Raw genomic sequence first — 10,773 nt, forward strand, 5'->3', positions numbered from 1 at the left:
CCTGCCTCTGCCACAGGTCTTGCTCCAGAATCGTGGTTCCCCATGGGATAAGGCAGTGCTTTTAAGCTCTTCCAGTGAAGTATCCAAGGACCAAAGAGAATACGGTTGAATGCTTCATGATTCTGTTATACAGCCCAACTGCTCCTTTCAGAAAATGCTCTTAACAATTTCATGATTTTGCTTTAAAACTATAAGCAATTTTTACATTACAGTTTATAATAATATTTAATTAACTTCATGGACATTAATTTAAATGCATAAAATATGAAAAGGTGGGAATAATTATGATAATAAGGTCTAATACCTCATCTTTTTACATAAAGGTGGGAAAAAAAGAGGAAGCCCCTGCTATATACCCTTTGGTGGGAGCTATGAATGGATAGACCAGTGCCCTAAATAATACAGTTTTATGATTTCTATCACCATCACAATAAGGAACAAACCTTTCAGTGTAGTAGCAAATGTCTTTGCTGACTAGGCTACTACGCATGTCATTTTCTAGTCATCTTTCACACTGTCCCTTTCTGCCTTTATACACACTCTCCTTCCTCTAGCCATGAAGAACTCCACACAGTGTCTGAACTACGCATCCACACCTCTTCGCAGTGTTATCACTCCTCTTCCTGTCTTCCCATGCAGCCTTCCATACACAGCCCTTCACTTAGAGCACCTTCCTCCAGTAAGGTCATGTGTGCTCACCATGTACTAAGCAGAATTCTGAGTTCTTTCACACCTTCTTTTATGATTCTTTTACATTATTTCACTCATTCAACAAGAAAGAGAAAGGATCTCTGCAGCTCTTTACCCAGTAAGGAACAAGCAGAGCACAAAGCTAATTTATTATAACAATAATGACTTTTAGGTGCATTAGAAAATTTGACATGCAAAAGTGTGCAAAAATGAGAGGCAAATTTTCATAGAATGGGGTATTTTTCCCCATAAAGTGGAAAATGAGAAACAGTTTTAGTCTTTTTTTTTTAATACTCTGATGGGAAAGGGCAATACATAGGTTTGGTACGTAGCTGTTCCTCTAAACTGTCTAATGAGAACTAGCACACCTGGAGCTAATGCTAAAAACTATCCTAAAGGTGAACAGACCTCTCTCATCCTATACTCAGGAAATCAGCTTCTCTTCTTTCTTCTTTTTTAGATCTTCTCCCATTAAATGCCACAAAGAGAAGATATAGCTCCAGACACTCAAGAGCTTTCAGCTTAGTTAAATGGTTTAGTCATCAACATGAAATTTAAAAGCAGTGCAAGAGTTTCCCAAGAGCTACATAAAGTACTCTATGAGCTACAATTTCTGAAAGAATAAAAGGATACCAAGTGCTACAGTAGTTAAAGAGATCTCCCAAGAAGGAAGCAAAATGCATCAGAGATGAGAGATGAAGTCAGGGGATTTTTTTTTTTTAAACCAGGGATCAAACTTGGGTCCTTGACCTTGTGAGGTAGGCGGTGGAACAACTGAGCTAAATCCCCAGCCCAGTCAGGGGATTTTTTTAAGGGCACTTTCGGGGCTTGTACATCCCAACATTCACACCATACATGTCGTCATTTTTACTAAGTTCCTGTTAAATGCCATGGCAGGCAATGAGATTATCCATTAGTATTTCTGCCCTCAAGAGATGGAATTTCCATGAGGAGCCATCATTTTAACTCATAAATTCCATACTACCTAAAGGAAGAAGTACCAGCACTTCTTAATCTCCCAAGTCCAGGCACTCACTTGACAAATAAGTACATATTTATGGCGAATCCTCCCAAAAGCCTATGAGATGGGCTGTGAAAGCCTGTGAAATGAGCACAATATATTATGCTCATGTTACAAGTCAAGCATCTCTGGAAGAGCCCAGTTAAACTACTTCCCAAGATCACACAGCCAGTAAGTAGCAACCTTGAGCTCTAAATATGTATCTTCTTATTTGAAAGCACATTTTCATTTTACAACACAAGGAACTGCATCTATGTAGTATTATTCTATGCTTTATTAGGTTCAAACATCAATAAGCTCATAACTATATACATAATATATTTTGGACTAGAGATAGTATCATGAATAAACTATGCCAGTAACAGACTGGATACATTTGTGTTTTTCACAATGTCAGAATTTATCAAAAATGATAATTCTTGAGCTACATCAACTTTATCAGCCTTATCAGGCCTAGTACTAAAGATTGACTTGGTAATCTATAAGCCAGATGGTTTCTTTTATTCCATCTTAATTGCTAATATCACATATCACAGTTCACTGAAAAATTATAGGTTAGAGTGGCTAAAAAAGGTTAACAGAGGCTGCAGGATGTAAAGAGGCAGAATTATAAGTCCAGGCAAATACTCTACAAACATCACTGAAGGTGGCCAATAAAGTTTAAGACTGGACCAGGAATAACTTCTTTAAGGAAGTGAGGAAGTAGAAGCTATAGGGCTTCTTGAGAGTACAGAGTTGGTTCATAGCCTAAGTCTGGACAGAGTCTTCAAGCAAGGAAATCAAGCTGAACTGAAGCCAGAGGACAGGGAGCTTGAGTTCTAAGCCTGTTAACCTGTGTCATGTTCACCAGGGAATCTGCCAAGATGCCAGGGTAGTGTGGTGTCACCATACTCCTGTGTTGGGAGCCCCTCTTTTTATATGATCCAGGAGAGGGGTTTCATTATTTCTTTGGTGTGTCTGACGAACTTATAGGCTTGATTTTGTCTAATATAACTTAGATATATCATGTGTCCATGTACCCTGATTTAATTTGAAAAGTTTACAGGTGAAAATTTTTATTAGCAAAATAAATGTATCATATTGATATAGGAGAAGTAAATGCAACTCTCAACCTGTTAGATATTAGATATGTTGAGTCTGTGTTTATTAAAATTGAAAAATGAATTATAAGGAACAACAGAGGTTAAGAAAGAGTAGGAAAAATTTATTGAGGGAATTAGCTCCCGGGAGACAGGAGAGAAACCGAGAGTGGGTTGCCTTGGTAACTTCATCCTTAGGATCCAAGGCAAGGGCAAGGGAGGGGAACCTCAGGCTCAGTAATAATAGATGCACCTGATTATGCCTTAAGGACCAAAAGTGTCTGGTTTTCCTGTAGCTTACATTTGCACTTTGAAGACAAGTAAGGATTATCTCTTAATGCAAATAAAGTCTGAACAAAAGGAAATCTGGACCATTTTCCTCTCTTTTACAGTAAACTCTAGTTGTGAAATATACTAGTATAATGATCAATACTTCCCTCTGCAATTTATTTTGCTTCTAGGGCATAGACAGGCCATACATAGGTACAGAAAAATATTAAACAGCTCTTTCTCAATATGAGAATGGAACAATTTCTATTGCTTAAGAATATATTCCAAAGGAGTAAAAGAATTCAATGTTGAATTTCTCACCTGCAAAAGAACAAGGGGAAATAGGCATTCCTTTTAAGTCCTACTTGTTTTCTATATCCCCTTAAGGCATCTCCCAAGGTGATTTGCTCCAGAGCAGGTGAGTGACCAGAAGGTAAGCTGGGTTGGACTAGCCACCCTTATTGACATGCACCCTTACCTTCTCCAGAAACTCACACTCCTACTCTAACATGTGTTTCCAAAAGCACACGCTACAATTGATTCCAGCTATAATAGTCATATTTAAAGAAAGAAGCATTGCTAGCAAAATTAAACCAATAATCAAGAGACCTAAATAACTGCTATCCAATTCTTTGAAAGAGAGTAGGGGTGGGATCAAACGGAAAATTGGAAGTGGTTGGATCACTTTCCACCCTGCCAAAGAGTTCACCTCTAGAGATCGAGGCAAATAATGGCTCAGAAAAACCTCGCCCTGGGCCCTAGGGTAAAGAAGTTCCCAAGACATTTGTTCTGTGTGCCTAATCACCTAGGCATTCTTCCTTATTCTTAGCAGGACAAGGCTAAGTTTTATTCAAAGCCCGCTCTAAAATTGCTATGTCTCTACATCTGCAACACACTTATAAAACTTATAGGTTAAAACCTGTACTCATTGTCCAGCAACTACAGCTTACACCTTAATGAAAGTACTTCCTCCCCTACACACAGTAATTGGTGATAACCAGGCCTAGGAGGGGAGAGAGAGCCAGATGGTTGGGGATTCTCCCTTAAATGAATGCATTTTGATCCCTTAAATATTGTGTTTTAGGAAATAGCTTCCTCTGCTTCACCCAGAAATTGATTCTTTCCATAGGGTCTCAGGTTCAGTTTCCCATACCCAGGAGACTGTGCCCAGAACACTAAGCAGGCACATCATTTTTATGGGTGTTCTCCTGGATGGACAGAATTCCAATGTCTCATCTGACCCAGAGATGAGGCATGTGTTCCTCCTCTAAAATGACTTCCCTGTCTTCAGAGTTAGCAAATGCTTATTTTTTATGGACTCAAAAGTTTTTAGCTGATGAATAGGAGGGAAATGTTAAGACAGTTCAAAGTCTCTCTCTCTCTAACCTTTAACAGAAACATGCTTCCAAAAAGGAAGGTGATAGGAAAAGATCAGAAATGAGATCAGAAAAAGGAAGTCTTTTCTCCTCACACTCATGGTGATTTATTAAAACAAGCTGCCCATGAGTTGTCACCCTCATCCTGGAAAGGTGAGAGGGGGAATCTCAAGAGCTCAGATTACCTCCTCATCAGTGGGAGATCAGACCTAAAAGGAACCTGAGACAGAACAGACTCAGCATTCCTCTGTAGAGTCTAGATGGGGGATCAGGTCAGACTGTCCCAGTGAAAACTGTCCTCCAAGTCTTAAGAATGACTTCTGACCTATTGCTTTATAACTAGCAGTTGGAAGTCCATGATTTCTTTCTTTTTTGGGGAGGCGGTTGAAACAGGGTCTCACTATGTAGTTGAGACTGGCCTGGAACTCACTATGCAGCCCAGGCTGGTCTTGAACTCACAGCAATCTTCCTGCCTCAGCCTCCCAAGTGCTGGGATTACAGCCCACCACGCCTGGCCCATGATTTCTTAATAAACATACATATTTCCTAAATATAGATTTCATGAAAAGAAGCTTTTTTACAGCATTTCATAAATTCACATTTTGGTTAATAGCAAAGTCCACTAGGAGACACTGTAACATTACTTTTCCCTATTGATGCTGTTAAGCTAAGACAACAAACCACAATAGTCAAACCAGTCAAGCAAGGAATACCAGTAAATTCAGCAAGTAGTAAATCCAGATGCAGCATGTACAAAACAGGAATACAAGACCTTGCTTGCAAAGTTAATATGTCCCATCAAACAAACATCATAATATTTGATGTTCTCAATTTAAATTTATCATCATTTTAACCAAAAACAATGCATAAAAAAGACAAGGCATAAAAATTCGAGGGATAAGCAATTGACAAATAAGGATGACAATTTCTGATTACCTAAACAAGTCACAATCCAGAATCGATGAAACAAAGCAAACTCTTACTTCCTTCCAATTATGTTGGTGCAGACCTCCAAATGATATAGTGGAAGTAATATAACTTTCAACCTGCTAGATGTCAGATGATACACTAGGTTTGTGTTTCCTAAAATCAAAGGATGAATTCTCAGGAACAATGGAGGTTAAGAGTAGGAAAAATTTATTGAGAGAGATAGCTTTTGAGAGACTGGAAGAGACCTGAAAGTGGGTTGCTGCAGACCCCACTTAACCGAAGTTTTATAGATCAACATCACAAGGTGTGTACAACATGGGTTAAAACTGGATCAAAAAATAACATTATAAAAAGTATAGCTACTTAGATAATATTGATTTTGGAGGGAAGCATGTTATATAGCAAGCATACATGGAAAGAATAAGGACCTTTTTATGGTCCTTCAGGACCATAAGTGGTCCTGGTCTCCCACTAGGTGACTAATGTCTATCTAGATGTTATTGGACCAGGTGATACCAATTATAGTATAATTTTTAATTTTTGCTTTATTCTTTTGGGAGTCATGTAGGCCTGGTCATTTCATCTTTATCTGGAGGCCTGGCCTTTGACAGATATGCCTCTAATCACAGTTGAAAAGGGTTCTCTTCTTCTGCACTATATTTTTACTTGACTTAGCTAGCTATGATATTATCAGTTTGTGCCTTATGATTGTACTGTGCAGCTGGAGGTGTTTTTGTCAGTAAGCTGGGTGTGTCCAACATCTGGTGGTTATCATTTAGAACAGAAAAGCTACTAAGTCGTTCTGCCTCAGCACTTGTACTCAAAATGGAGCAAACTGCTATTCTATAAAATGCAGTTGCTCCTGCAAAGCACAGCCTGAGAGTTGCTATTCTATACAACATGAATTAACTCATAGCAGGACACAGCATGTTTTACACAGACATAAACACAGTCAAAACTCTGTAAGTCTTAAAAACACTTCTACCAACTTGCTCTACTAAGCTCTCTACAGATACATCATTGCTGGACTGCAAAGACAAAGCATGCCATATGCTGTAGTATTTCTCAAAGTACTTCTAAACCTTTTCCTACCCAAAGCTATGCCTGGATTTTCTGAATAGGTTAAAAAATAATAAAATCACTTATTGAAATAAGATCAATCTAAGATTAAGCATATTAAGTGTTGATCCAGTACAATATATCTTTCATCTATCATGCCTACATCACTAATGATTCTCTTTTGTATTTTTTAATATGGTTTATTAGCACAGTAACAAATGCAGATGTAAGAAGTCTACAACAGGGCTGGGGATTTAGCTCAGTGGTTCTGCTGCTTGCTTCACAAGCACAAGGTCCAGAGTTCCATCCCTAGTACAAAAAAAAAGTTTACAACATTTAATCAATCCACTGAGTGACTACTATTCCATGCCTTATAGTTAATAACTTAAGGTATTTCACTACAGGTTCTCACAAGTCCTGATTCAAACCTTTAAAGTAAATTTCATATAAAATAAAATGTGTTAAACTTCTTATTTCCTATTATATACATATATATAGACAGTTTCTAAAAACTCTATTGAATATCAATGTTCCCTTCCAAGAAAGGAAAAACAAATTCCAATTTTTCAAGCAAAAAGGCCTACAGTGACTTTACATAAATAACTATGTGTATAACCTATACAAAATTAGGCTATTTAAAAATTACATACATACTACAAGCAATTGAATCCAAATATCTAAATGTACATTCTTTTCTGTACTACATTTCAGCCAATATTATAGAACTAATGAGATTTAAAACTTGTTATTACCAATTTTGTCTACTATAACAAGATTCCATAAGTTATGACAAAGTCTTAGGAAATAAGACTGAATAATATCTGTTATAGAAATACCCTACGCTTTACCGACTCCAACCCTCCCCCATCCCTTCAAAATCATAAGCAACTCTCTTCTGTGACAAATAATGTAAGAATTGCAAAAACCCAGTTTTTCTAGTGTTTCTCTTGGTCCACTGCCTGGCCATTCAGTCATGTTCTGCTCTGTTGGTCATATATTGAGTGGCCATACTTCCCACCAAAGGGTCAGCAGGATTACAGTCTGTAAGAAGTGAGCAGATAGAAAGGAGGACTTTACAAATAGTGCTGGACTCCAATTATCTTTCAATATATCAGAGCAAATAACTCTTTGACTGCTTATATTATAGTGATAGATTCTTGTTCAAAGTGTAACCTTGGGAGGTTTGAAGGGCTATTCTGGAGTAAAAGTGACATCCAAGAATACACCACCTTCATACACAGATCGAGGAGGTCCTAGAGTGACATATCTCCACTCAGAGTCGTCACCTTTGAGACCAGCACTGCAGTTAGTTGGAGGGTCTAGAATGATATCCGCCAGCTCCTTCTCAGCCCTCTTGGTGCTGGTGGAGAGGAGCTTGGAGTTTTTGCTCAGGCTGACTTTACTCTCCTCCTTCTTGGGCGCGTTTCTTTCTTTCTCAGGTTGCTGGTTGGGGGACCAAGATGAGGAGAAGCTGGCGCTGGTCCTCCAGTCATCATCCGACATAGCAAACCCCCCACCCCCACCTCACAAACAGCCCCTGCCTAGGAAGGGAAACAAAACAGAAACTCAAGGCCATGCAGAAAGTGGAACTACAGAACTCGGGTTCTGTCTGGAGGGGACCTTGGCGCCCACTGTCCTCCACCCTCTTCCCAAAGTGTCCAGGCCTGTGAAGGTTCTAGCAAATTGGACACAGCTTGTTTGCTCCATTCTGGCCCCAAGTGGGGGACCTGGTGGGCAGGGCAGCCCCGCCCTCCCTCACCCTGGGCTCCCCACCTGGCCTCAAGGGAGAAGCCAAGGTGAGAAGGGGCAGGGACTAGGGGCACCCGTGTGGCTGAGAGGGAAGGTCCTGGCAGCCTGCCCGCCTCGGGGCTGTTTTTGTCTGCTCGCAGGGTCTCAGAGTGCTGGTGGCCCAGGCCAGACTGTGGGGCCAAGAGGGTTAGGGCAAGGTCAGGAAGAGGGGAGGGGTGGGAAAGAGTAAGGAAGGAAGCCAAAACAGGGGGATAGGTTTGGGGAGCGGTGCCCAGTGGGGGAAGGGAGGCTGGTGGAGCAGGGGTGGCCAAGCCAAAGACCTGCTCCCCACCCTGGGCAGCCAAGCTCTGAATGCCTCTTAGGTTTTTTTTGTTCGTTTGTTTTTGTTTCTTTGGTACCAGGGATTGAACTCCAGTCCTTGCGCTTGCAAGGCAGGGCACCGAACCACTGAGCTAAATCGCAGGCCCCAAATGCCTTTTAGTTTTACCTAAAGTGTGTGAAGCTGCCCCCGGCCTTCCACTGACTTAGCAAAGCTCTGCTCCTATGAGGTTCCACATGTGCTCCCCCACTCCTTGACCCCTCCCAAAACAGAAGAGCCTTTAAAAGGAATCTATAAACTGCCTTTCCTTTGTCCAGTTTTTGAAGGCCTGAGCCTGCTCTGGATAATAAAGGATTCCATTTAATTCAGAGTGTGGTGCATCTCTAAAGTTCCAACTCTCCTGGCCCTACTGAGTATTGGAGGCCTCAGCAAGATGGCCGCACTGGCTGTACTGGACTCACTGCAGTTCCTCTCATCTGTAGCAGCAACTATAGGAGAGGCACCCCTTGAGACATTCCAGGGCCCCTTAGTCTCATTGCTGACATTGAAGGGACTGTAGAAACACCAGAGTCACCTTCCAAATTTTCTGGAGTCCATCTGCTCTGGTCTAAAGGCAAAGATCCTCCTGGTTCTGGTGGGGAAAAATACTCCTTGATGAAAGTATTCCCCAGGCCCCTCCCAAGGTCAGGATGCTGACTGGGTGGCCCTCTGGTCTGGTCAGGTCTGGCTGCAATTCAGCCAATCTGGGAAATCCCCCCCAGGAATAGGTTTGAAATATTTTAGACTCTGAATGAATGCTAACGGACAGTGTAAACTATAAACTTTTCCATACATATCTCACAACAAAAGGGAAATTCTCTTCCCCTCAGAGTTATAATATCTGAATGAGATTCCTATTACGATTCCATGGATGAGTCTAAGAAATGCCAAGTGGGTGCTCTTATGATAAGTTAAATACACCCTGAAGCCTGGATGGTCCTTAAAGTGGCTGAGAGGCCCATGGCCAGTCAACTCACTGAGTAGTTCCTCCCACAGAGAAACCCCCTCCCCTTTGTCACAACATGGTGCACCACATAAACACTATGGGATTTTCTCTATGTCCAGATGCCCCCATTGTCTCCAAACACTCTGACTTGTCATCTTCTTCCAAATTGCGGCTCATCTTTTGCTGCCAGGACTCCCCTGACTGCTTTCCTACTGGCTGCCCATCAGTGACAGCTCCCCTCCTCTTTCTAAAGATCTCTGCTAACTCTCTCAGGCTTGGAATTCCTTCTCTACTATCAGGTCTTGCTTATTCTCCCTCCGAGTGCCCTTTCTGTGCCCTGCATGGTTTTTGTCAGGATCCTGTTGTTTTTCTCCCAGGTTATTGTCATTGTTTCTCTAATTGACATTTTGTCCCCTTCCTGGCCCTGCAGACCCATTCAGATTCTGGCTCAAAAAATCCCTTTCTTCCTCATACCAGCCCCTCTCCCATCTCCTTCCACAACCTCACAGCTGGGACTCTCCTGGCTTGCTTCTGTAGCCACCGAGCAGCAGACCAAATAGAGCCACAGCCACTGCACTGTGCCGTATTGTGTTGGGTGGGGGAACAGCCATCCCTCCTCCCTGCATGAGGTCTGCTGGGGGTAAATAGCTCTGATCCATATAAGCCAGGATCTTGGAACTCAGTTGTCTGCACTGTGTTGCATCAGAGGAAGAGAGGGATCCGAGGTACCAGGGGAAAAGGTACCTACAGCCACAATTTCTCTTCTCCATCCTGTCAACCCTCTACCTGTCCCCATCCCAGAGGACCTTGGAAGGAACTTTTTCCACAGGTTACAAAAAAAGCCAGGCTTGGTGGCCACTGGCTTCCCAGTAGGAATGGCTCTTCTGCCACCAGCTCAGGAGGCAGAGGTCCAAGGCCCAAGTTGTAGCTGCTTTCTGCCTGTACCTAGGGCACTGACCCCATCCACCAGGGACTCAAGGAGTGGGAGGTAAGCTCAGCAGATTGTGCAGCCCGAGTCCTGGCGAGTGTCAGTTGGGGTGAGCCTAGTTGCTATGACAATGAGAAACACTTTAAATTTTAATGGCTAAAACAAGTTATAAATGGTTTATAATAAATAAAATGAAAGATAAATTGTTTTAAGTCTGCAAAGTAAGACAGATATACTTTTGACATATAAATATATTGTACACTTATCTTGTTAGAAAGATAAAGGGAGATATAAAAGACCAGAAGGCCTACATATGTAGAGAAGATATACAAAAGTAATTAGCAAGAAAATATATATGTTTGCTTGC

At 41.4% G+C, this 10,773-nt stretch overlaps 1 pseudogene; it reads right to left on the reverse strand.

Annotated features, from left to right (window-relative positions):
- Positions 1 to 7,269: 7,269 nt before the first annotated feature.
- On the reverse strand, positions 7,270 to 7,937 carry LOC104850487 (annotated as a pseudogene).
- Between the last annotated feature and the right edge of the window lie 2,836 nt (positions 7,938 to 10,773).

This window comes from Fukomys damarensis, unplaced genomic scaffold (assembly GCF_012274545.1).
Source record: "Fukomys damarensis isolate Sample0158 unplaced genomic scaffold, DMR_v1.0_HiC HiC_scaffold_2, whole genome shotgun sequence".
Lineage (NCBI taxonomy): Eukaryota > Metazoa > Chordata > Mammalia > Rodentia > Bathyergidae > Fukomys > Fukomys damarensis.